Source organism: Polyodon spathula, chromosome 6 (genome assembly GCF_017654505.1).
Source record: "Polyodon spathula isolate WHYD16114869_AA chromosome 6, ASM1765450v1, whole genome shotgun sequence".
Taxonomy (NCBI): Eukaryota; Metazoa; Chordata; class Actinopteri; order Acipenseriformes; family Polyodontidae; genus Polyodon; species Polyodon spathula.
This window is the reverse complement of record NC_054539.1, coordinates 74,432,123-74,455,474: the sequence shown is the minus strand read 5'-3', so window position 1 is coordinate 74,455,474 and position 23,352 is coordinate 74,432,123.

The window sequence follows — 23,352 nt, the reverse complement described above, 5'->3', positions numbered from 1 at the left end:
CTAGAGGGGAGGCATGCCTTGATTTAGTCTTTTCAAATAACAAAGACAGAATAACTAAAACAGAGGTCAGAGAACCACTGGCAAACTCAGACCACAACATGGTCTCATTTGAAGTGTTTTTTAAATCCCCAAAAGTAAAGACTAAAGCTAAGGTTTACAATTTTAGAAAAGCAAACTATGAAGGCATGAAACAGAGACTAACAGAAGTAGATTGGAGTAAAATAGAGAAAACACCCACAGAAGAAGGATGGTTGTTCTTCAAAAACGTAGTACTAGAGGCGCAAAACAATTATATCCCTAAAGTAGACAAATCTAAATGTAAAACTAAATTGCCAAAATGGTTTAATAGATCAATTAAAAAAAATATTCAGCGAAAAAAGGCACTTTACAGAGCATTAAAAAAGGACCAAAAAGAAAGTACACAGAAAGAGTACACAGAACTGCAAATGCAAGTCAAAAAGGAAGTTAGAAAGGCCAAGAGAGAAATAGAAATGAACATTGCTAAGGGAGCTAAAACCAATTCCAAAATGTTTTTCCAATATTACAACAGCAAGAGAACATTCAAAGAGGAGATTAAATGTTTAAGAGATACAAATGGCAAAATCGTAGAGGAAGAAAAAAAAATAGCAAATATGTTAAATGATTACTTTTCACAAGTTTTTACAAAGGAAGATACTGACAACATGCCCCACATGTCATCCAGTTCCTATCCAGTTTTAAATAACTTTAGCATAACTGAGGCAGAAGTGTTAAAGGGACTAGGAGCTCTTAAAATAAACAAATCCCCTGGGCCGGATGAGATCCTCCCAGTAGTACTCAAAGAAATGAAAGAAGTAATTTACAAACCGCTAACCAAGATCATGCAGCAGTCTCTTGACACAGGGGTGGTACCGACAGACTGGAAAATTGCAAACGTAATACCGATCCACAAAAAGGGAAACAAAACTGAACCAGGTAACTACAGACCAATAAGCCTGACTTCTATTATATGCAAACTTATGGAAACTATAATAAGATCCAAAATGGAAAATTACCTATATGGTAACAGGGTACTGGGAGACAGTCAACATGGTTTTAGGAAAGGGAGATCGTGCCTAACTAACTTGCTTGATTTTTTTGAGGATGCAACATCGATAATGGATAATTGCAAAGCATATGATATGGTTTATTTAGATTTCCAGAAAGCTTTTGACAAAGTCCCGCACAAAAGATTAATTCTCAAACTGAACGCAGTTGGGATTCAAGGAAACACATGTACATGGATTAGGGAGTGGTTAACATGTAGAAAACAGAAAGTACTGATTAGAGGAAAAACCTCAGAATGGAGTGTGGTAACCAGCGGTGTACCACAGGGATCAGTATTAGGTCCTCTGCTATTCCTAATCTACATTAATGATTTAGATTCTGGTATAGTAAGCAAACTTGTTAAATTTGCAGACGACACAAAAGTAGGAGGAGTGGCAAACACTGTTGCAGCAGCAAAGGTCATTCAAAATGATCTAGACAAGATTCAGAACTGGGCAGATACATGGCAAATGACATTTAATAGAGAAAAGTGTAAGGTACTGCACGCAGGAAATAAAAATGTACATTATAAATATCATATGGGAGATATTGAAATTGGAGAAGGAATCTATGAAAAAGACCTAGGAGTTTTTGTTGACTCAGAAATGTCTTCATCTAGGCAATGTGGGGAAGCTATAAAAAAGGCTAACAAGATACTCGGATACATTGTGAAAAGTGTTGAATTTAAATCAAGGGAAGTAATGTTAAAACTGTACAATGCACTAGTAAGACCTCATCTTGAATATTGTGTTCAGTTCTGGTCACCTCGCTACAAAAAAGATATTGCTGCTCTAGAAAGAGTGCAAAGAAGAGCGACCAGAATTATTCCGGGCTTAAAAGGCATGTCATATGCAGACAGGCTAAAAGAATTGAATCTGTTCAGTCTTGAACAAAGAAGACTACGTGGCGACCTAATTCAAGCATTCAAAATTCTAAAAGGTATTGACAGTGTGGACGCAAGGGACTTTTTCAGCCTGAAAAAAGAAACAAGGACCAGGGGTCACAAATGGAGTTTAGAAAAGGGGCATTCAGAACAGAAAATAGGAGGCACTTTTTTACACAGAGAATTGTGAGGGTCTGGAATCAACTCCCCAGTAATGTTGTTGAAGCTGACACCCTGGGATCCTTCAAGAAGCTGCTTGATGAGATTTTGGGATCAATAAGCTACTAACAACCAAACGAGCAGCTACGCCTGGTATTACCGGAGAGGAGACAAATTAGTTGTAGAGAATACAAGAATTCATATATATATATATTATATATTGGTATTTGATGCAATCAAAAAAAGAAACGGCCAAAAAGGCTTTGTAGAGGCTGTGGGATTCAAATCAAAAGTATCACAAAGCCAGGGTCACGACGCCAAGCTGCATGGCTTGTACACATTCCCTTTGCCAGGGGTCTGCCGATGAAATGGAAGGTGCCCATATTCAACACGTGTTAAGACTATTCGTTTCAGTTAATCATTTTGTTGTATTTCATAGTTAATTCAACGTGATATGCTCATATGTATGGGTCTAATTTAGTCGCGGAGTAATTTTAAATTTTTCGCGGGTCTATCACGGCATAAACAGCAAAATTCAAGGATATTTCACGGCTGTATTCATAAAATATAGAAAACTCTCTCTCTCTCTCTCTCTCTCTCTCCTCTATATATATATATATATATATATATATATATATATATATATATAGTTTTATATATATGGAGGTTTTATTTTTATTGGTCCAAAACTAAAAGGGCCATCGTATTTGTTAAATATCAGCAGGCAGCATCCACCAGCAAGCACTTGAAGCTATCATCCTCTGTCTCTGGGGTGTGAACACTTGCCCATACATTGATATGGCATGTTCGACATCCACTGAATTCACTGGAATTGTAAGGCAGCGCTTTGCCAGCTTGTAGAGACATGGAAAGCGGTCGGAAAGTGAATCCCAAAACTCAGTCCCTTTTACTGGCATCTGCAGTTCTTTGACATAGCTCAAGTGCACAGCACGTTCATAGTCATATTCTTTCTGCCATCCAGGTATTGCTTTAAGTAGACTAGCGTCAAAACACAGAAAAGATGCCTGACTTGGGTCAAAAATGCAAACGGCGCAATGCAAAGTAGGCAGCAGGCTGTTTAAATCAAGGTGACTTTAACTGGTCGTACTTGTAGTGCTGATTTAACTGCTGCAATTGACTGGAACACTTGGTGTCTGCAGTGGTTTTCAGCTTGGCAGCCTGAAAGATGTTGCGATGCCATATTCTCGACCCAGCTTATCATATCAATCACTTTGTTGTATGCTTGGTGGATAGAAACCTTCCGACTTTCAAATCAAGTCAGAAGCTGCACAAACCTGCTTGCATTTTCAGCCACAAATTTCACTTGGTCAGCAATGTTACTCTGTTTTAAAAGATCACGGATTTTAAGCAAAGACTTCAAGCTTGTCACAAACAAATTGCTGGCAGTACTTTATATTCTTTGCATGATAACTCACTGCATTAAACCATGAATTCCACCTCATAATCACTGGTTCTGGTGGAAGCGACACAGCTGCAGGAACTTTGTCACTTTGATTGGAAGGGAAACTTGTACGCCAGACATCACTAGCCAAGGAAAGAATATGTGCATTGCAAGTAAGGTGAATTGCATTGGGCATCATTCCATGCAGCACATCAGAAAAAGCTTTATTTATGTACATCGCATTGTCAGAGAGAAATGAAGAGACCTTGTAGAATTCTATGCCATAGTTTACAACAGCCTTTTCTGTGGCTTGCGCTACAGTTGAGAAATTTACAGACTCAAACTGAACAGGCTCTTAAAATATATAGTTATCCTGTGCGTATGTTGCTTCGTCAGCTACAATTGAAACTGAATCGCATTCCGCCAGTGCAGATTTAACAGACTCAACGAGCGAAGCCATTAATTCTGGGAAACTTCCAGCGTTTGCTACGTGTTTGTTGAAGTACTCCCTTAGTTTCAGATTATCGATTTTTTCCACAGGTATGTTGGCAGCAGTGAAGGTCTCCGCTAGCTTGAACATTGCTTCTCTTCTTGCTGAACTGCTTTCAGATATCGATGTAACTGTCGCTTGCTTTTTATTTTGGGCAGTAGCTTCTGCAGTAGATTTACGTTTGATGTGCAACTCTGAAGCAATATGTCGATCGATCGTGTTTTTTCATGAAAAATCTATAGTCACACTACAAGATGAACAAAACAATTTACCACCGTCTGCATGTAAGGTTCCTGTCGGGAACTGCTTCACACGCTCCTGAGATTAAATGTATTTAGATTTTTTGGATTTGTCCGTCATATTCTTGTTATTTTAAGTAATGCCGCCTTTGATATATTTTAGAGTTCAACCAAACTGATGTTGCATGTAATGTTACGTCATACACAAAGTAGATTTAATTATCACATGGTCACATAAAGAAGGAAGTGAAGTGTTTTTGCATCACACTGACTTGTTCTGTGAGTAAATAAAGCCCCAGTCTGTAGGGAAAAGGGGTTAAGAGACCAAGTTGGGATCTCTGAAGGGTTTCTTTTCACTGGGCTTGGCTAACCTAAAACCTGCAACTTGTTTCCAACATTATCTAAAACAGCTGTAGATGAATGGACTTGATCTACAGTAATTTACAACAGGAGCCACTGTATTAAAAACTCTGAGACTAGACACATCTTAATGAACATAAATGAATAACATCTGCAAGGGAAAATGTATCCTTGTCATGGATTGGTACCCAATTGAATACAGAGAAAGGCAGTTTCTCTTGTTGTGAAATACAGCTAGAATAAAAAGGCTTCTTTGAGTTTCATTTACCAAAACATACTCAGAGTATCTGCAAAGTCCTATTTAAAAGCATCCTACTTAGCCTCTCTCCTAATTTTGTAAAGGACAATGTCCCTTGTGATCAGAGAAGAGCTGATATTACCTGCCACCTTGGACATCCTGTAGATTAGCTAGTGTTAGGTAAGGAGGCTGCACTAGAAATCTGGTCCACCGTGAAATAATACTTTACAAAGACTAACTGAAGACTTTTCAGATGATAGAGGTTTGAAACTGAATGAATGGCTTCGTCAAAGCTCTCTAATTGATTCTGAGCTTGCATTTCTATAGGTACTGCTGTATTTGTGTGGTTGAGCTTTGACTTAAAATTTAAGGCAGTAGTATAAGGTGGGATGGAGTATATGAGTATATAAGGCATAGGGAGTATGCACTCCATCTTTGCTAAAGTCAGGTGAAGGGTTCACCTGAAGAAGTAAGGGCAAGCTGCTAATCTACTCAGTCACTTAACCACCTGAATTGTTAATTGGAATCAGTTAAATCTGATTGCTAAAGATTTCTGGGAAAGATATTGTGTTTACTAGAATATTACATTTTGTCTGAGAATGTGATATCATTTTTTTGTGTTTATAAAACAATAAACCAACTATTCATCTGTTTACTAAAGTTAAGGTTCCCACAGTGAAGTTGTTTAGATAAGCAATTGCAGTGAGGCTTGCACGCATTGCAACAGGCCTGGAGGCACTTACAGTAAGGTATTGATTTATAGATCAAGCACGGTTAGTTTTATTGTGCTTTGCAAGCAAGCACACCACTACATGTGTGTTTGCTGTTTAAAGGGCAATACCGTTAATTGTTTTACATGTGTTATACTGGATAATAAAGTACTTCTGTTGTGAACAAATTTACTTAAGACTTTCTGAATCTACTTGTTCATTAATTATCTTTCTTTCTATAAATGCCTAAAGTAATGCTCAGAGGATGTTAATCTGGATAGACTTTCTCTCAGTTTTATGAAATCTTAGTCGAATAGTAAAGATTTTATTATTAATATTTCTATCTAATGGTAAATGACTGTGGGGATGATGGAAACAGCTCTTGTTACTTGAGAATGGAATTTCTCATACATTGTTTCTGGCTTGATTTCCAGAAAACTTAAAGAGACAACCCTCAATGCCATATCATTACCCTATAAAAAAGGAAATCTATTTAGAAAAAAAGGTATATATATTATTTTCTAGAACTAACTTTGCATAAATATTTTGGTTAGAGGCTTGGTATTAACTGGGAAAACTCTACTCCAAGGTATCATAAAAGTCACCATAAGGAAAACAATCAAGCTTCAGTAATCTCACATTATCTGTAAAAACAGGAAGGCACTGTTGTTGGCTTGTTTGTTATAAAACATGCTGTCCATTTGCATCTTTAGATTGTACTAGAAGACTGTCACAAAGATGGTCGAAGTGGGTGGCGTTAGACCAGAGCCAGGAAATAAACAATGAGAGAGGTGAAGCTGAGCGAATGGTTTCGCTCAGCATTTAATAAATAAACAGAACAGAAATAAAAAGGTGGTAACAAACAAAAATACAGGACATGGCACATTCGCCAAAACAAGAGACAAACAAAACGGACTATACAGACAAACACGGTGAGCTGATTTAATGATTCTTCTTCTTCTTCTTATTATTATTATTACCTCCGTCTCCAATCCCATTCTCCACTCATCAAACACACAACCCTGAGTATGTGAAAACATGTTGCTTTTAAGCAGCTATACCGAGACTTGACTGCTAATCAATCATTCAATTGGAGTCGCGGTACAACTGCACGTGAATTAATAAAGTGCAATTCCCCGTGCTCACATATTATTACTTTTTACTTGTACTTGAAGTACTGTGCAGTCCTCGTGCCTAAATACAAATATACATTTTAAACACTTGTGTTACACAGACCCATTTATATCCCGTGTACCAATGACTATACACCAACATTAACACACAACATATAACAAAAAATATACACAGTTGCGGGCACTTTGCCACAATGACATACAGTATTGTATCAGTGGAGTTAACCTACTGTAACGGTTTTAGAGTACCATCCAATGGGGTTTTCAGACGGGTCATTAAAGAGACAACACCCCTGGGGCAGGAAGTGCGTTCCAGGTTAGGTTGCTGATGGAAAAATGTGCAGCTCTAAAAGGTCATTTGAGGCTGTCAAAATGAGCATGTAGTAAGATTGAGGGTTGAGACACCTCTATTCATTTAGTCCCCATGTGCTTCATTTTCGTTTCACTGGGTTGCGTGGGGTGACACCACTACACAGTATCAGTGGGGTTTGCAGAATGTCAGGCTGGTTGTCTGATGTCTCTTCCGAGCAGGAGCAGCAGGAGAATAAGGAAGTGTAGTGCACTGGTTACTGGAGATGGAAAATGGTTGCTGAAGAGACTATAGATAGCTCCATATGTATCCTGTGCAACAGCAGCTACTGTATGCATTCATGAGGGACTGCAGTCTCAAGTGTTGTAATATTTCTAGGCATGGGAGATTGTCTTTTCAGCTCCCTGTACCAGGTTTTTACTATTGAATTCATGTCAGGGGTCTGCTTGCCCAGAGCAAGGATCTGCACTTCTGTATCTAGAAAGGTTTACCCTCTGATAATAAAGAAGAAACCATGCTGCACTGCCCCCACTAACATCATAATGCCAAAAGTATATCCCTCCAGAGAATAGAGAGAGCAAAGCTTTGGAAAAAAAAAACTATGTCTAAATGTCCAGGCCTACACAACACCCACATTACCATTTTATTTGAAGGTTGCTTTTTGTATCTTATCAATCTGTTTCTCTAAGTTTTTGATTGTGTGCTGGACACAGGAAAGGATTGATTTTTACATAGGATATGTCTCAGTCAGAGTATAAATTTTAACAACTGTAAATGGGTAATATATATATATATATATATATATATATATATATATATATATATATATATATATATATATATATATATATATATATATATAGCTGTCATCTTAAGTTTTCTATGGGTTAGATATACACCATATGGTATGAGTGCTTCTCTAGTGGCTTTCAAGAGTGACTGCAGAAAATATTGCATCCGCTTGTGGCAGGATGAGGGTTATTAGGAGGAGTGAAATCTGGCCTCTGACAGATGGAGGTGCTACTGAGACTAGCTTCTCTTTTCCTTACCAAGATGTCTCGGACCCGTATAGGACCGCATTGCAGTGGACGTCTTGGTAAGCGCAGCAATACAGGTGCTCCTGGTTCCAGCTCATCTATACAGTGATTAAGCAATAATCTAATCGATATGATTGGCTATTGTTAGAGTGATGGGGCAGACCTTAGATCATATAGGGGACTTTGCTGGGGGCCTGTCGAGTCGGTAGATTGAATGGAGGAGCCGACTCAGACCACATATGGATCCTGCTTGACTTGCCGTTCCAAGGCGATGACTCCCTCGCCATTTCAGGACTAAAGCTGTGAACAGTGTCAATATTGTAAATAAACACATTCTTGTTTTTGAACTCTCACTAGAACTCTGGTCTTTTATTTCTGAACCTGGCGGTATCCTCAGATCCCCTACTGCCCACACAGCTATAAAGGATCACTAATCAATACTACTGGAGCTCAGGCTATTTTAGAGGGGCAGTAAAGCTTGACTGAGCCATATGAACAGATATTACTGTAGATTGGCCTGCTGTAGGTTTTAAGCACCTTGTAGGGAATAACAGTTGATCAAAACCAAACTTCAAATGAGTGATCTCAGAAATGCATGGAATTTGAGGGACTTCCAGTGTCCTGGTGGATACACCCAATTCTTCCACAGGACATAGACAGATTCCAAGTGGTGCAATGTTCCTGAATCTGAGCATGGCCTCATTCCTGCAATGTGGCTTTCACAAGCCAAAGTATAAACTTTTACACCTGAAACAACAATTGGCACACATTGCACAGAACAGAGGACCCTAACCCTACTAAAAGTCCACCTCTAACAGATCCATCTGGCATTTCCTCTTTTCTTCTACTTTTACAGGGTGTCTGAGTACATGAGCAAAACAAAGCAGAGGAGGAAACTCGTTTCGTTTCTCCTCCTTAAACTCGTACGTCTACCAGGTGTAAAAGTCCCGTAGTATATCGTGACTACGTATCATATAATATATATATATATATATATATATATCTATATATTATATAGTATATTATATATTATATATATATATTATATATAATGACATGACACACATATATATTTCTGTGTCATGGTGCTCAGAACAAGAAGAACTATTATCTTTTGCTATCATTTAAACCCTATGAGTTTACGAACCTTTAGAAAAACATAGGAAGAGGTCGAATACTGTTATTAATAACAGACGGATTACAAGAGCACTCTTAAATAAAAGACGGATTATGTTTTTCCTCATCCACAAAACCAAAAATTTTTTGTTTTCAAGAAATACATCTTTGTATCACTGTACTTAGCACTCTTTTCTATGTAATTCACATTGATACTATAGTCTATGCTACATTTGGAACCAATATCACTTTGTAAAATATGAATTAATATTGTAAATATATGAATTAATAAATAAAACGCTTGTATAAATTACATCATTTTAGTTTGCTTGTTAATAAAAGCTGCATATACATAAAATAAAAATTACAAAAACATTTCTGCCAAATATTAAGCATCACTAATTACACTGTATTCACATTGTAATAACATAGTAATTACACATATTGTTGTATAGTTACAATACACCAACATGTTTCAATGCAACATTTTTTTTTAATTATACTGTAATTAACACACAAGGTTGTGTACTTACCATGTGACTACTATATTACCATACATGCAATTCCACTGGTCATCAGCAATACCTGTCCCAGGTACTGCAATTGATTAAAAATCAAATCAAAAATGTATTTTGCAGAGGGATTACATTTCATTGTTGCAAACAGGGCCAATTTTTTGACAATTCTGTATGCAATTCCTTCAGCAAAATATCGCAAATAATATTGCGTTGGGTACGTAATGCGTGAGCTTCTCAAAGTTCAGTAGGATGAGCAACTGCTTCCACCTTCCCATCACTCCTCAGCCAGACTTTTCTTTTTTTTGAAGCCCTGGGATATGCTTGGCCTCTGTCAGGGTTTAATCACTTTTCCAACTCATCTCCACCACCTCTGCAATTGATAAGTTTTGCCAATTTTCATAATTCTTTTGCAACCAAATACGTTTTGGAGTTTTCCAAAGCGCAGCCTGCATGACTATATAATAAAACATATACAAATCTAAATGGAAGATCCTGCTGAAGAGCATTCTATATTGTGTCCGTGTCTCTTATGGAAAGCATGTTTCTTTCTCAGTCACTGATGGAAGTGGATCTTTTAATGCTGTCAAAAGGTGTCTCTGAAAGAACCAATGTCACCCTGTTCTCATAACAACAAACAGTGTTATAAATATTGATTGTGTTTGCATTGGTTTTAAACCCTTTCATAATCTTGAATAAATTATAAAAAAAACAAACCTATTACTCAAACCTTGGTATGTTCTGCTAGTGCTCATAAGAGAACAATACACACATAGGCCTTTTTACTCATGAATCAAATTATCTGAATATCTGGTTGCCCATTTTCCTGTCATTTACCTTTGGCTGTTGACAGGTCCAGTGGGCCTGGATATTTCAGTATTGTATTAACTATGACTCAACTGGCTTGAAATCTTACACGGACAGTAGCTTCAAAGGCAATCTGAATTTCTAAGAATTGTTAATTGTTGTTATAGGCCCCGTGAGTCCAATATGTAATATGGCTATCTGAGCTCTGCATTGTTAACTACAAAAAAATAAACACCAGAGGAACTTAACAGTAGAAGGACTGTTTATACGCATACCTGGAACAACAATGAGCAGTCAATTTGACCGGCATATTCAAAACAACATATATATTATAATGAAACGACAAACAATTGAATGGAAGTCGTAGTTTTATTCAGGAACATTATATAAAGCATCTATATAACCGAAACATTGTAAGTAAAAGGACATTTGAACAGAAATGTGTTTATATACAGACCTATTATATAAAGCACAACATCAAAAAATGATAAAAAAAATTAAATAAACAAATATTGGTTTGGTTATATATAGGTACATCATATAAATACAAAACTGTACAACTGAAACAATGTAAACAAGTATCAAAATGCCTTTAAATCTATGGGTTTATATTGCCAACATAACAAAGCGTATATACGCAACTGAAGCTATGTGTTTGTACACAGACATCTATAATCAAAATTATATGAATAAATAAACATTTGAACAAAAGGGGTTTCATTTACAATTGTTTACAAAGTCTAAGTGCTGGCACAAATCACACAGACACTGTGTTTTTCAAAGTATGTAAGTACTTTTCAAAGTTGCTCCATCAGACAAAAATTGTAGTAATTCCAAACATTCCAAACAGTCCTGCTTCTTCGGCAATCCATTTGTAATGTGTTTTTGGGTAACAATGAATTTCTTAGAAGAACGTGTGACTTATAGTAACCAGTTCGGACAGACAACCTTGTGCTGTGAGCTGTCAAGCTGATTGATGGTCTATCAGGAGGCTCAATGAAACAATAGAAATGTCAGAAGCCCGCTAACTTGAGGAATACAAACTGACATAACCAAACTTCAATATATCATATAACTTCAAATAATACCGTGACATACAATAATGAAACTGATAAACAATATTAGTGGTGTCACATATATATGTTTGTTGTATAGCATAGAATAAACAATTGTATTGAACAGAGTCGCATCACTCTTGGCTGCAGTGAGATTGATAGAATTGCACCCCGAACAATGTTTTCACTTTAGTTTTGCAGATTCCAAAACGCACTCTTTTAATGAAGTCATTTATAACCCCCTTCCTCATTATACCTGGGTACGTGGCAAGTTGCCAAGCCTCACAGACATTCCTTTCCATCTTGTTGCGCATCTCTGAGATTCTACCATCCCCCCATGCAACCAAGCAGAACCCTCTTTACAAATGCCCATAAATGGTCATATTTGTCCACTCTTTGGTCAATCTGCAATGTATTGAGGCACACATTGCATTCCAAGATACCCCACCCAAGCTATGTGCTCAAAATCTCTCCATTGAAAGTACCATACATTACAAATATTCTAACATTATGTGTATGGACTATTACATTTCCTTACAGTCCCAGTTTCTTTGTTCAATTTGTAACAGAAAAGAACATCATATAAAAGAATAATCAGTTCTAATACAAAAGCTATTACAAAATTTCTTACACATTTAATTGTTAAAATGTTTTATATGTATCAATTTTATCACTCCTGGTTGGAATAGGTATGACAGTATTTTGTCTCCCTAATTTTTGCAGCTACGCAATTCTTTCTTTGTCAGGGTAGTTAGTACATATAATTAGTACATATATTAGTCAGGAAAGCACAGCTCTGTATCTTAAACACACGCACAGCAGTTTAAATTTAAATTCCAAAAACGGTCAAAATGACTGCCTCGATTTTTCTAGTGTACAGGATGTGTAGTTCATTAGTGATGAAAAATGCACTAATAAAATATAAAAACACTCTTTTTTGTGTACATGTTTTATCACATGTCTTGAGGTCTATTTCAATGAGCAGCAGCAGATCTCAATAACAACACCGGTACATTAATTGTGTAGTGAGGTTAATAAGGAAAGTTTCATGACAGCTGTATTTGACAGCCCTTTTATTCATATGCCAGTAACTTGAGTTAAAATCATGGTCCATTTCATTTAATCCCAGTGTATGTAAATGTAATTGGGTTTGATCGACCCTTTACCAAGCCTGTTTCATTAATATGCCTATACAGGTAAATGCAAAGTAAAATGAATTCCATAGCCTAGACATCATAGCACAGCAGACCTGTGCAGATTGTCAACTATACCCCCTGTGCAGATGACATGAGCACAGAAGGGTCCACACTTATTTAAATGGCCCTGGCTGTGCTGGCAAGAGCTGTTAAAATATTAGCCGTTTTCAGTTTGTAGACTTTGGGAAAATCCATAGTTGTGTCTCCAGGAGGAAGCCCTCTATTCAGAGGGTAGGATGAGTACAATGTCCCAGTGGAGTATTTTACTAGATCTATATTATTTTATTTATAAGGGATTCTCACTGGAAATGACCACCTTAGAAAGCATGGATAGTAATGCTGAAAGCTCACACCACCCCCTATTGATTGCTCTATAAAATGCTTTTTGTGTCTTTTAGTTGTTGTTTTATAGTAGCACCCTTTTGTCTTTGAAAAACGTAATTTGGTTAATTTCAGAACCAGATTTCTGGAGGTATTAATTTTAGACATTTCAATCAGGGCAGTACGCTTGTCAAGCCCTTCATATTATATGACTTTCTGTGCCAATCAAAGTTTCTTGCGGATAATGCCATGGCAATAGTGAGCAGCTGCCTTTAATACATAGTCTTATTAAATTACATTTTAGCAATGCTTGCCTATAAGAATTAGTGTTAGGTGGAGTGAAAAACATCACAATGCAACTCATACCACTGTTGACCTATAAACATAGCGGTGCTGCCTTCTTATAATGAGTAAAAGTCTTTCTGCCAAAACCTACATTGTGTACGGATGATATTTATCTATATAAGCAAGAATGTGGAAACAGAAATATACAACTTTCAAGTTCAAAGCAGAGCAGGGAAACAAGGTTCTAATACATGACACCATTCTCTTCAACGAAGAGTGTAAATTCCGTATCACTTTTATTTTCTTTGGCTCTGTCTTGCTGTACTGCAGAACAAAACAGATAGAAAACAGTTGTTAACAAGCACATGGACCTTATTAGCCCTTAAACAGATCATTTGTTATTTACATTCTGCACTTTGATGTGGCTAATGATTCATCAGTTAAATTCTTCCAAAGAATGAAAAGGTCACTTGATGTGCAACCTCTGGTCTTAATAGCTTTAACAGCATTCATATTAAAATCATGTTAATTAATCTGCAGATACAGTCACGTGTTACGAGGGGCATGCCTCTTATCTTTCAATGTTGTTCTTTGTCTCTGCATTACATGATGTACTGCTTGGGTTTACATTGCAGCTGGCATTGAAAAGCTAATATTTGATTTTACAAGAATAAATTAATTTACAGCCTGACATAGAGCTCCAGGTCTACTCTGGTCTGTCAAAAAAAAAACAAAAAAAAAAAACCTCAAACTAAAGGTTTCAATGCAAAGCCCTAAGCTTTTGTTGATGTATGCCAAAAACATCATTATAGGAATCAACATTTACAGAAATAAAGCCCCAGTCTTCGGGGATATCTGGCATTTATTGAATAAGACTTCTGAAAGGCTATCATGTGCTTATTACTACATAAAGTACAGTAATGTTTGAATCAGTAAGCATGATGGACCTAAACATAACCACAAACATTTCAACTAACTATGACATAATTCCCATTTAGCCAAATGTTTATTACAGTTATTTGTAACAGATGCCACAGATCTTCAGAATTGTACGGGTAAGGGTTTCAAAAGATGTCTAATGCCCTTCTCTCACTCATAATGGGCAGTACAAACTGAAACATTTACCCTTCAACAGAACTCCTCGCTGAAGTTAAGGCAATAGGGTTATGCAGTATCAGAAAGCCTTGCTGAAAACAAGTAATATATTTCTGCTGGACAAATCAAATATATTTTGCCCTGTAGATAAGTGGCTTTATTTTATGCCAAAAAACTCATGTTTTTGTTTTGCCCAAAACTGTTCATGATGCTCCATCAAAATATCTCACATCTTGTTGTAACAAGTTGCCACAAGTATTTCCAGCGATGTCCCATTGTCAAAAAGACGGCTAGAGTGGGTGACTTCAGACCAGAAACAGGAACAAACACAGAAGAGACAGAGAGGTCGTGTTTGGTGAAGCTGAACTCTTGGTTGCGCTCAGCATTTAATAGGTAGACAGCAAATAAAAAGGTAACAAAACACTGACACCAAAACAGGACATGGCACTTGAGGCCAAAATAAACAGACAAACAAAACTAATTAACACTAAACAAAACAGCCACTAACACAGTGGACGAACAGACAAACACGGTGAGTGAAATAAAGTATTTACTTCTACTTCTTTTTGTTTTTAATTTTCTCCTGTCCACTCCCATTCTCCACTCACCGAACACACAGCCCTGAGTGAGTGAAAACATGCTGCTTTTATGCAGCTGTACCGAGACTCGATTGCTAATCAATCATTCAATTAAAATCTCGTTACGTCAATTAATAAGTGCAATTCCCCATGCTCATAAGTTTATTGCATTTTACCTGCACATGAAGTGCTGTGCAATCCTTGTGCCTAAATACAAATATACGTTGTGCTTGTAACCCATATTACATTCCATGTACCAATGACTATACATCAACATTAACACACTACATTCAACATATAACACAGAAATACACCCAGGGGCGGGGCAACATTGCCACACCCATGGAAAGCACAAGTATTTCCAACGGTGTCCCATGGAAAGCACAAGCACTTCCAGCGGTGTCCCATGAAGATCACAAGTATGTCCAGTGGTGTCCCATGAAGATCTTTGTTTGGAGATGAAACTTTTCTTGAATCCATGTGTCACATCCAAACCTAGGCCAGTAAAAATTATTTAAAACAGTGTGGTAAAACACAACAATGTCTAAGCTTCCGAATTATTCTTCTGTTCCTTTAAAGCATTTGCCAGGCGGGATGACATGTACATGTTTATTACTTAACAATTATTTGTTAAAGATTTACAACCTAGAAAATGCTTACCAGTACTTATATGAGTGAATACATCCTGTCATCCTGAAATTCAACTACTTACTGTTACTTCAGGACAATAATCCCTTCCCTCCAACAAGCATGTAAATTCATGTTTGTGGCAATTCTTAAAAGCTACATTTTGATACTAAGGTCAAATTGCCAGCGGAAAAGATGCCTACAATACTAGATATAGAGAGCATGCACATTTGTGCACTTGTGTGCTAATCCACCTCATTGGATGCAGAACAGCATTCTGATGTTGTTTTTGTAGTGTTTCCATTTCCCTAATGGCAAATCTCTTTTTTGAAATTCAGATGTAAAGTCTTCAGAGTTAGCAGAAATGTTAACCTCAAACCCTTTCCAACTGTTCTGAAGAATATCGTATTTAACAGCCCCTCTCGCTCTTGATTATAAACATATTTTGCGGAGAAACCCACTATAGGATTCCAATATTTAATGGCTTTGTACTTGTTTAACCTACATCTATATCACACTGAACCTACTTTGTTTTAATGAGGGGAAAAATCAGATAACAAAGTGTGCATGTGTTCAATGCAATATGTACCGTGTATTGCATCTTTTTTATTTAAGCGTTTTGTCAGAAGCATTACTTTAAGATATAAGATTCAGCAATTACATCATTTAAATCTGTCAATAATCAGATTTCTGCATACAATATAAAATAAGTGAATACAACGAAACCCTGTAAACAAGTTAAATCTATGTTGTTCATGAATGGGACTCAAGGGAGGGGTGGAGGAAATGTCTGTTATTCAGTTTTAAAGAAGGGTGTAGGAAACTGGGAGTGTGTTAACACTAAAATGTCTTTTATGAAAATACTGAGGTGTAATGGGAAATATATTTTTATTGACTTTGCCAAACCCAAAGATTAATTTGGCCAAGAAATACTTGACTCCATCATGTTTCAATTATGCTGAATGTTTCAAAGGTAGACATACAGATATATAGTAAAACCTTCCTATACAGCCATTTGGTTTTATCTGCCAGTAAACCCGGATGTGACAGGGCAGAAGCCCTGCCCATGTAAATAATGTCATTGTATTAATACAGTTTATGTATTTTGAATTTAAGTTTGGCAGGGATGGGGTTAAAATCTCATCCCTGCCAAATCCATGTGTAGAAATGTGACAGGAGTTTAATTAATTAAATGAGGCTCAAAGAAGCACAGCCACATTGTTTAAATGAAGAGCCAGAGCCTTTTGTGCTTCTGCGTCTGCTATTTCTGCCGTTGGCCAGCCTTTACCGTGACACTACTCTACCACACCAGAACATATTTACTTTGAATGAGAGAGACACCTTTTAACCACAGCACCTTGAGTGACCAACACAAGTATTTTCAATTGATGTTGCATGTTGCATGTAAACAGGCTTGGCTGGGGGACAACTCACCGGTGAATAGCTGCTACCCATTCATCTTGGTAGCAGAGATGGGGAGGAGATGAGTTGTGAATTAAAGTTGACTGGGTTTTTTTGGGTTTCTCTTTTACAAGTTTCATTTGGATAGAGTAACTTGTTTGCTGGGGCTTGTCCCGGCAGCCAAATTTATGTTTAAAGTTTAATTAAATTACTGCCTACAGGAAAAAGTGGGGAACAAAAGATCACACAATCTGCATTACTAATGTACTGCTATATATTTGATTACCCGGGTATCTTTCTTAACGGATTCCAGCTTGGGCAAGATACATTTTGGAAAGGACAGATTTATTGATCTAAAATTGTATGCTCATCTTAGCAGATGTAGACATCTTGATGGTCTTATCTTGTGGAATTCCAAAGTTTTTATGAGATTCTGATTTGGTCTTGTAAAGGTGGCATTCCTGATCATGGAAAGTGCATTACAGCTTTGTGAGGGTTCTGTAATACCTCATAAAAATGACATGGGCATCACATGATACCTCACAAGAGCCTCACAGAGGTGTACAAAGTTTCAATTGCATTTTCTCTTTCCTCATTTTCCTGTGCTTGTTTTAGAAAATGTGAACTGTGTCTTTTTAATACATTGACATCATTTGGTGAATAATAGTAGCTTTTTCGAGAGCATCTGTGTCAAACATAAAGCATACGTCTACTGGAATAAATCTAATACAAGAGATGTGTTGGTGATGTGAATCACAGAGCATTAGAGTCTAAATATGTATTGTATTAATCCAGATGACACTGAAAAGCAAGTAAATATGTAACACATACTGTAGTCTGAGTAATTTTAAAAACTTCTGCAAAAAATGTTTTTCATTAGTCCCACAGCAGGCTTCCAATAGCATGGATTATTCCTCTTCAAACCAAATCCAAGTTGCAGTGATTTGCCAGTTTGCATTTTATCCTTGTATGAAGTTTAAATGGAAGTTCGAACTGTAGTTCGTAGAGGGGCTCCAGTCTTAGACTCTCCCCTTTCAACATCACCTGCTTTCTATCAAATTATTTTGCTTAACTTGTGTGACAGTAAGAGTTCAGGAAGGTCATGCATTGGAGAAAGCCTGAAGACGCAGCTTTAAATATATGTTTATAGTGTTCTGTGACGACCTTAAATCAGACTAAGTATGACTTATTGCACATACTTTGTTTTAACAGGCCCACGAGCAAAGCAAAATAAAAAAATAAAAATTTCTTGATATGCCTCTCCACCTTTATCCAAGCACAATCCAATCAGACCTGTGCAAGTGTAGCCCACAAAAACAATTCATCCATGTACAGGCATGAGCCATTGTATATAGCCAACTTTTATCAGCCTATTGCATTTGCATCTTTTTCAATTACTTGTATAAAGTGCTGGCCTCTATTCAAAAATAAACCTTGGATAGAATAAAACCTCAAGACTATGTACACTAGAAATAGTTCCAAATTCATGTTATTTTTCATGTTAAGTTTCAACAAAAAAAAAAAATAGAAAAACTGTATGCTGTACAGTGCATAACACAAGGCTGGTTGGTAAAAGTCATGCACTGGTCTTACAATTAGTCATTCATCTAATTGGTCTGAAACTAAAACATTCGTCTAACACACCTCACACAGCTTACCACATGTTCAAATGAAGACACTTGAGGCCTTGCATGAACACACTAGTTTCATAACTAATCAGCAACAGAATAGGCAAGCATACATATTATACATAAGAACATCATAGAATGAGAAAAGGCTATTCGGCACATCTATGCTCGCTCGTTTAATGCAAGCGTGGTCTGTTAGCAAAAGTATTGATGACTTTATTTAGATTCTATCCCCTTAAAAAACAATAGGGGTGCCTAGCTGGACTGCCATTTCCTCCCATGGATTGTTGCCAAGGGAAAGTGTAGGGAATTAGGCATCTGCCTCATCAGAGATACCACAGAAGTGTCCTTAATTAGATGCAAGCTATAATTATTTGTAATTGATATCTAAGTAATTTTGTTTCATCACAAAACTGAATTGCCTGCTCTTGCCAAACACCTAAAACACTCCAGTTGATAAATCCAAATGAATCAAGCTGTCCACACCTGCCATGGGTGTGCCTTGAGCATTCTGTTAGTTCAAGCTATGATTCAATTTTAATACCTTTTCAAGTTAGGTATGCCTTTAAGTCTTTATTATGGTTTTGAAATACCAAGTTGTTTTATATAAATGTTTTTATACCTTGTACTTTTTATAAAGTATCAGTCATAAAACCAGGTGTACTTTTTATAAAGTATCAGTCCTAAAACCAGGTGTACTTTTTGGGCAGATGCAATAAACATAGCACTTTGTCTAGAGGTGTCTTTGTCACACTGCAAGAGAGAGTCTTAACCACAATGCAAAAAAGCCGGGCTTGTCTGCTTTTGTGGTTTTAGAGCTTTTATCCTCAACTCGTCTCACCGGCGGGGGACTGGATCAGTAAAGGCAGTGTATCACACAACAACAATCCTTACAGTCGTGGGCATCTATGAGATCTGAGCCATGGCATCAGTGTAACAGGGTGGAGGCTGGACGCAAACCAACAACCCTATGCAGTGCAAGCTAGCACCTTAACCACAATGCAAAAGCGCCGGGCTCATCTGCTTTTGTGATGAGAGAACAAAATTGGTGAAAAAAACAGGGATAAAATAATTTCTCTGAAAATAAAACTAAAAATAAAAACTGCATGTGTTAACAAACCTGGTTGTTTTGCGTAGTGGTTAAGACGGTTCTATTCCCATTGCTTTGGACTGATAAGTCTGTCTGTCACAGGATGACAAATTAGTTTCTATTTTGAATGAGCACATTTTATCACTTATTTTATTAAGCAAATTAGCTTTTTGTGCAAGTTATTTACCTTTTTGTTTGTATAGCAAGGAGCACTGTGACTGAGGAGAGGCAGACACGTGATGTCATCACCTTTTATAGACATTTCCCACTGGATTCTGGGAAATGTAATTTTTGATCCTATGCCAGTGCTGGTTAGACATTGTTTGCTGTGTCTGAACTGGTCTTGAGCAGGAAAACCAGGTATATAAGCAGCACAACATGAGCTAGAGAAGAAGAATGTCTGGGTCACAAAGGGAGACAGATCAGCTCTGGAACTGGGGAGAAGAACTACGGGTTCAGAACAGCGGCGCAGTGGAATTTTTACCTTTTATATGTGCCTCATTTATTTTGGGCCAGTTAATACATTCGGGATGGGGTAAAGTTTGTGTCGCCCATTGTTTTCTTTCTCCTGAGGCCCCAAGTGGAGATCGGACGGACAGCCGCTTTGCACTTTAGCTATTATAGTGGGGGAGGGATGGGGGATTTTGTACTTTTCTCCTAACCATTGTAGTGGGGGCTTCTTTTATTTTGCTACTTTACACCCTAGTCACTGAAATTGGTGTTTCATGCTTTGGTTTTTATCCCACCATTTTATCTACTGTTTTATTGTTGTTTCATTATTGTTTTAAACCTTGCATAAACAAACCTCTGTAAGCCTGTTAAAATTCGGATCCCAGTGCCGATACCCACCAAGTGGCATAGTCGGCTACCAATAAAACAAAACCGAATTTACTACAATTAGTACATTTAAGTAAAGCTAAATTAAGAAGCCATGTGCTTTAATGACTGGTGACATATCCACTGGACTATCTGTAGCTTGTAGGCACTTCCTCAATAGGGTAGAAAAAAGCTGTTAAGCTCTGTGGTAGAGCATAATAACAATGCCTGTGCTGAGTTTAATAGACCAGCAAGCAATTATTCTCAGAAGCACTGTGTGCAAAGAAAATCATTTAGGCAGTAATACCCATGTCAAATTTTATTTTCCACAGTCAATATTTAGAGGTCATTAAAACAAACTGCAATAACCGGAAGGAGGCGCACATGGATTGCTTTTATTAGACATGCTGTTTATGCAACGTTATTCTGATTGCAGGATGGAAAGCTTTATGAATGGGTTATTCCTACTAATTTAATCCTACTGTCACTACTAAGAAACATTGATTTGAATATTTTTTAATGGTTTACACCTAAAATGTTAAAATCCATTTGGTAAGGATTAAAATCCTCAAGCATTTATTAGTAGCAACCTACTTTTTCTGAAAAACTGGAAAGTCAAAGCCCTCACTTTAAATGAACGATTACAGTAACATAAATACAGCATGATAATGCAGCTGTTTTTTGGCATCCATATCTCTTTTAAAAAAAAATACAACCAAACTTCTGGGATTTAAAAGACTGGGCCTTCAGAGCTACTTCCAGTTTTCAAATTTAAACTAACAGTAAAACTATGTCCATATGGGAGAAGGACGTCTGGAATTTCCTCTCATTGCTAATTCACTCTTGATTATTGCTGGAAAGCTATACTTACCATTCACAGATATTACTATCTGGGACTATCAGTGATTAAAAAAAACTTTGTACAGACTGTGGAAAAGAAATGTCAAGCATAACGGGACCAATAGGAAAATGTGGCAAGCATTTTCCAAGTAAGAATAAAACCACCACTATAAATGTAAAGGACATGTATATAATAAGCGCTTTTAAACAGAAGACTGATGGCAAAACCAGAAAGCAGAAAGAAGGAAGGAATTAAATAGATTATGGTTAAACCTTTACAGCTGATTGATATCTTTTAAAGTCTGAAATGTATTTTCTCAATATGATAAAAATTGAGATGCCTGCATCAGCCTGCAAAGCTGCTGATATTTTTTTTCTGTATTAAGGGTGTTTTATTAGTTTGTATGGAGGGAAGGGTCTCAGGAAGCCAAGGTAAACCTTGTGAACATCCTACTAGGTCAACTCATCACCTCTCTGACCAGCTAGCATCCGCTGGTATATGGCCTACAGCGTATCTCCCACTCAGCAGAAACTGCTGGCACATTGCAGTCAGTGGAAAATCAGGTCTGATATGGTATCATACATTTACAAAGGTATGGATAACACTGCTCTTGTTAATATTTTATAAAAAAGGTGTAACACGTTGGTTTCACTCTGGGATGCAGACTGCTTTTGCAATTCAAATTTAAATATTTCCATGTATGTGACTATCTCGTGCATGTCCATTCTGAAGTGTTAGTAAATATTTGAATTAAATACCCACACTGTGTTTCTGCTGCAGAATTGTAAAAATGAATGAGTTACAAGCACTTGCTTCTGCAACTGCCAGACCTGCAGTTTATGTGGCACATTGAAATAAATACAATATAGCCGACAATTTAGTCTGGGCTTTGTAATGAAAGTCATTGTGAAAGAACATATCTGTGACAGAGATAGAATGACGTTTGGTGTTAGGTCTCTTTCCCTACTTGAGAGGGTACTAGATAAAGGGAGCAGAATACCCTGGACTAAAAGGCATGACACTTTATTCCCGTGGGTAGTTGGAAGTCAGCCGGCTAGAAAAGAGACTGAGCTACGGTACCAGAACTCAATGACCCGAAAGGGAAACGGCGTGGCATCCGTGCGTTAGAGAAGTGGATGTGCTTGTTAACCAAGGGGTCATGAGCGAGGGTACAGCAAAGTAATCTGTTCCTTTGTAAATGGTTGGATTCGACCTAAAAGGAGTAAACGTATTGCTGAGAATTGTGTTTGTTTTGTGTTTGGAAAGGGTCGGCTGTAGCTGTTGTTTGTCTTTTAGACTATCATCAGTAACACGATCCGGAGCAGGGTACAAGCCAGCATTAATCTGGACATCACTTCTCATCCCAGTATTTCACAGAGTACTGTAATCACCACTAGCACTTAAATTCACTCACTGTCTTGTGTTTTAGTGTGAGAGGGTATAAAACCTGGACTTTTGGTTGCGGGTCAAACGCGGGGATTACAGTTATGAGTGATACATGCCTCTGTATCACTCCAGCATTTATTATTTGCAGGTGTTTGCCTTAGGGCTCTGGACATTTGTTATTATTATCAATAAACACCCCTGCACCTGAAAGCAATCATCTGTGTGTTTTGTACCTGCACAGCACTGCACTCACCTGTATCCACTCACCACTTTGCCACAGTATTACATACTGCTGATTTGTGCTGAAACACTAATTAAAGTCATTCTACACATCATTTATTATTATTATTATTATTATTATTAGTAATTGTCACAAAATATACACATTTAATCACAATACAGTGTGATATAGCTACAATACTTTTTTTCTCGTCTGGCTGTCCTCTGAAGAGAGTTACCACCAACAGCTCAAGCAGTTCGAGCCCCCCTGCACTCCACTACACTCCTCAGGCAGAACCACTGTGCCACCCTGAGTGTGTACAGGTGTAAAAAAAAAGTACTTATTCTTA